The sequence below is a fragment of the Martes martes genome (assembly GCF_963455335.1).
Source record: "Martes martes genome assembly, chromosome: 4".
NCBI lineage: Eukaryota > Metazoa > Chordata > Mammalia > Carnivora > Mustelidae > Martes > Martes martes.
Genome location: NC_137891.1, coordinates 49,798,902 through 49,804,901, shown reverse-complemented (window position 1 = coordinate 49,804,901; position 6,000 = coordinate 49,798,902).

Here is a 6,000-nt window from a genome sequence, read left to right as displayed (position 1 = left end):
CACCTTGATCTCAAAATCCTGAGATCATGACCTGAGGCAGAGGCAGATGCTTAACCGACTGAGCCACGCAGGTGCCCCTAATTTCATCTATTTTTTTTTTAAAGATTGTATTTATTTATTTGACAGACAGAGATCACAAGTAGGTGGAGAGGCGGGGGCGGGGGGGAGAGCAGGCTCCCTGCTGAGCAGAGAGCCTGATGCGGGGCTCGATCCCAGGACCCTGAGATCATGACCTGAGCCAAAGGCAAAGGCTTAATCACACTGAGCCACCCAGGTGCCCCAAATTTCATCTATTTTTAACTGGAAACTTTCTCCAGATCTATTCTCACCCACTTGATTCATCTCCTTGAAGAACATTCTCCAAATCCATACTGGAAATTCAAGTTAATATAAATATATCAAATGCATCGATTAGTCTCCTGTGTTGCCTTTACATAAATATCTTTAGGATCCTGTACATGCATCTCTAGAATCCTTTACTTGGAGTCCTGAGATGGGTATCAGAATAAATTCCATATTGAAATCCTATGTATCAAATTTGTTCTCCCATTGTTTCACACATTAAAAGCAGGTATATCTTCCAAAAGAATAGCACTAACTCCAATAATTCAAATTGAGGTAAAATTCTAGATAGTGTTCTCTGTTCTCTAATTTTTCTGAATTTGATTTCATTGTCTGACATTTATTCATTTAGTATATACATTAGTGGTATCATGGATTGGGCATGGCTTTTGCAATTTGCAAACTTGGAGGCAGATTCCAGCTCTACCTCCTGCCAGCTTTGTGAACTGAACCTCACTTGAACTTCAGTTTTCCTGTCTACAAAATGAGATAATAATTCCTTTCTCATATAGCTGTTTCAAGATTAAATAAAACCACATGAGTAAAATACTTGGCACTAAATAAGCTCTTAATTATTGTTTATAAGATTTTGTTCAAATTCTGTAATTAATCAATGAACTATTTTCATTTTAAAAATCTCTTATGCATTTACATTGCTTGCATTCTGAAACTAGTGTTGGTTGACTCTAGAGGTGATGACGTGAAATTAAGATGTGTGGTCCTAACCACAATGTAGTATATCCTCTGTAAAGCAGAGAATGCAAGGCATCGTAAAATAAAGTGCTAAATCCTATGAGTTAGGCTTTTTTAGCATAATATATTGGGGTGACTTACCCCTTACTTATACTCCACTATATACTATGTATATGGGATATACAAATATCCTATAAAGTATAATTTTGTATAGATAAAAGGCAGCGGAAGAAAAAATAGAAAGATAAGACCAGATACTCTAGTTCAGAGGCAAAAAAAGGAAGAAAGGGGAAGTTTGATGGAAGAAGTAGACTGAGATAAGAATCAGTCAGAAAAAGAGAAAGGCAATGCCCTGGGCAACTGACAATTTGTGCAAGAAGACTTTTAGCATTTATTTCTCCATTGACATTTGCTACATTTTGCCTTCATCTGCTTCAAGTGCCACTTGCTGGTCGCCACCATCACCCTGCAGCTTCTCTCCTTCTTTAAGGATCTTTCCCACCCAGAGTCTGGCTGCTGAAGTGTCATTCATCCTCCAGGCACCCTGGACCCTGTATTGCTAGGTAGCTCACCAACTCACCACTCTGGTTATTTTTTGTTTTTGTTTTTGTTTTAAGATTTTATGTATTTATTTGACTGAGATCACAAGTAGGCAGAGAGACAGGCAGAGAGAGAGGAGGAAGCAGGCTCCCCACTGAGCAGAGAGCCCAATGCGGGACTCCATCCCAGGACCCTGGGATCATGACCTGAGCCGAAGGCAGAGGCTTTAACCCACTGAGCCACCCAGGCGCCCCACCACTCTGGTTTTTAAAAAGGTAGGTAGATGGGTAAATAGGTGATGATGGATAGATAGATAGGTAGGTAGATAGGGGAAAGTAAAGAGATATAATAGAGTATATGTTTCTTATTTTGTAAATTCTGTTATAGTGAAATTCTACACAAAATTTTTGTGATCTTAGAAACTATTATCATTTTAAGGATGTTTTAAACTCTCACCATTATTCCATGTAAGCTCAGTAGTATCCTTCCATCTCAGGACACCATGAAGGTGCTATGTTTGGGACAGAATTGTAAGCTACTGAGGAAGTGTTGTCATAAATAAGACACCTCCAGGGAACATGGCACAGCATTTCCCCCATATCATGCTCATGCCCAATAAACTCTATTATTGTGTTCATATGTCTGTGAGGTAATTTGTTATGAATATTATGAATATAGTACCCTTTAAGTGGCTGTCACCCCTAAGAGACTTTGTATTTTTTAGATCTAGGATTGCTACATTTTTAGTGTGTAACAGTCAACATTGTTTAAAATACTTTGAAGTAAGATAAACTATTTACACAGGCTTAAATATCTTACTTCATACTTCGTTATAATCTGTAGAAAATTCAAGGTTAATTTAATTGTATATGTTTTAGTCTTCTTTTTTTGTTGTTGTTTTAGTCTTCTTTTTAAAAAAATCTTTTAGGAACCATTAAATATTTGGCCCCACCCAAAGTATGTGATTAAAAAGATAGAATGCCTTTATCCTTGAGACAATGCAAATAAATTTATCCAAATATGAATGGGAAAATAAGACCACTAAGAAGATAAAACTAAACCTGAAAAATCAAATTTAGGGAGTGCCTGGGTGGCTCAGATGTTAAGCGGCTGCCTTTGGCTCAGATCATGATCCCAGGGTCATGGAACTGAGACCCTCACTGGGCTCCCTGCTCAGCAGGAATCCTGGTTCTCCCTCCCCAACTCCCTTTCCTTGTGTTCCCTCTCTCACTGTGCCTCTCTCTGTCAAATAAATAAATAAAATCTTAAAAAAAAAAAAAGAAAAATCAAATTAAGGCTAAAAGAAAAGAACGGTGAAATTAAGAGAAGATGGAATGGAAAACCATACAAAAAAAAGGAAGTAAGCAAATGTGAGAATGCTCAGAAAAAATTACCGAGAAAAGTCAATGAAAATAAAGTTAATTGCAGTGTGATTTATAAAGGAGAAATATTTAACTGTGTTGACTATGTTGGAGTATTAAATATTTTTAAAATTCAGGGATTTCAAAGACTTCTTTGATATTAGAGCATAAGAAACTGGAGAAAGTCCAAAGAAATGAATAAAGACTTAATAATAAAATCCAATTATCGTTTACAAAAAAATCTTAGAAAAATTTTTTCCGAGTACATAAAAACATTTAATGAATCAAACTAAGGGAATATGCAGTTGACTTGTTTGTTAAGTACAAGCAGTCAAGTATAAAGAAGCACGATTCTGGAAATTTTCTCACTCATTTGAACCAGTATTACAAATGAAAACTTGAGCCGAACATTAGGAAGTTTTATGTTTTCTCTGACTTAAAAAAGAACAATGATAAATCCATCAGGAAAATGAGGTACTAGGTAAAATGACAGGAAGATTTTTTAATATGATAGCCACTCAATATATTAATTAATAACTATTTATAGGTACTATCCGCTAACAGGAGAGCACTTGACTCTGGAGAAACCGATATAGATCCAGTTCCAGAACATTAGGCAAGACAGCAAATCGTTGAATATGGACGTGCACAGAAAATGCAGATATTTTCCCTTAAATCATTGAAAGATGGATCAGTGATTGTGCTGAGGTTGAAAATATTTGGATGTTATCCCTGAAAGTACCTGAGCAAAGGACTTTTTGTCAAGAATGTATAGGGGCTGCACTAGCAAGGAGATGTTTTAATAAAGAAGACAGAGTTCACATCTGAGCAGAGAAAAGGCTGAGGTCCACGGGGACAGCTGATATGCTGGTGAGGGAAAGGTAGAGAAGGTCCACATCTGTACGTTGTGCTGTGGAGTGACAAGAATGACATAAGACAAAGGTTAACTGGGGGTGACTTTCTGTGCAAACCTGAGAAAAACTGACCGAAGGAAAGTTGAGGTATCACTCCAATCACTTAAAGAAATACTTCAGACTAGGGAGTTCAGAGGGAAAAACTCTGGGCTAACTCTGGGGTGTCCTGGATTGAAGCTCCTGCTATGAGTCCCTGGTTCGAGCAGCTTGAGGTCCTGCCCCTCCAGTCCCTTCGGTTTTCCATCCAACAAACTTGTAAGAGCTCTCTGTGGTGGACCGGACATCTGTAAATGAGAAATTTTGGCAACTTCAGTTCTTGCACCTTTTTGATTTTATCATTTTATGGTTCTAGTAATTCTCTGATACAAGTGTTATGCAGTTCAAGTTAAATATTTCTTCCCCATCCACATGCTATGTCTTGATAAAATTCTTAAAAGTTCTATCAAAATTAACACACATTATAATTTTTATTTATTTTTTCTTTCAAGTTCTTATTGAAATTCCACTTCGTTAACATACAGTGTAATATTGGTTTCAGGTATAAGATTTAGTGACTCATCACTTACATACATATTGTAATCTTTAAACTAGGTAAGAATGTCAGAACTCCGGATGGGTTAATCATTTGATACTCATGGTATTCTTTAAATGTTCTTTTGGTGTTTTATTTGGAAGAAAGGAGGAGGGTCTCCTTTCAAAGGAAGAGGTGGGGTGAGGTGACATGTATGAGAAAGGGAAGTCACCACAGCTGCAGACATGAGTGGGTATCTGCTGCCTTCCAAGGAGTCCTTGGTGCTTCTGAACTTGAATGTCCCTACCTGCAGCTGAAGCCTTGCAGTTGACTGCCTTCATCCCTCTCAGGAGTTAGTTGAGCACCACTAGTCGTTATGGAAACACGTCTCTTTGGGTCTTCATCCTTTGTGGTGGAAACAGCTATGGAAAGGATCCCTTCAACCTTACAAGGCATGTTGTATTATTGCACTAGCTCTAGAGAAAGATCTGCTGGTTCAAAATAGGGCCTTACCTCTTGTTATCTGTGAGGTTTCAGTCAGAACACTTAATCTCTCAGCCTTATCTTACTAAAGCATTATAAAGGGCAAAAACAAAATAATGATGATATGATGATGATGATGATGGTGATGATGATAGGAGGAGGAGGTGGATGACTTCATCATAAGATTGTTTTTAGTATTCAGTGAGTAATCCCATAAAACTCTTAGAAGACAGCCTAACTCACAACACCTACTGTGCACTCCCTAAATGAATGTTCCCATTAAATCATGATGTTCATTCCCTGTGATGAGTTCCAGCAAACATCATTTTCTTGATTTCAATACATTACTAGTGACATTATAATGACACTTTTACATAAGTCCTCTCCAGCAGCTACCCAGTGCATTGTCCCTTAACTCAGTCCTAAAATCATGTTGGTCTGTTTTCTAATAAAATAATTTCAACACGACTACCTAAGTCATGCAGTGTCCCTGAATATTACCTGCATCTGCCCTCATTTGGGGAAAGCTTACTCATTTCTAAAAGGAAAGTAGGGATAGATAAGTAACAGTTTTGCAAAGATTATGTGACATGATGTGTACTTAGCACAGTGCCTGACACACAGCAGCACATAGTACTTCATCTTTCATTGTATGCATACACACAATACCCACCCTCCCTCCCTTCCTTCCTTCCTTCCTTCTTATTTGTTTTTCTCTTATGTTAAAAGTCATTTTCTCTTACTTTGCCAGATACTTTTAGGTTTTAAATGGTTCCTTCCATGAAACAGGGAGAGATATTAACATAATCACTTGATTTTGGATGATAAGTCATCCTTCCCAATTTATCAACAATCACTGAATTTGTACTTTAAGTATGGAGTATAAAGATTGAGTCCATCAGAGGTGCCTGGATGGCTCAGTTCATTAAGTGTCTGCCTTCAGCTCAGGTCATGTTCCCAGGGTCCTGAGATCAAGCTCCATTACAGTTGGGGGTCCCTTCTCAGTGGAGAGTCCGTTTCTCTCTCACCCTCTGCCCCCACCCCCAGCTGGTGTGCGTTCTCTCTCTCTCTCTCTCTCTCTCTCTTTCTTTCTCTAATATAAGAAAATTTTAAAAAAAGATTGAGTTCATTAAAAGAAATCATGTTGGAGTGAGCA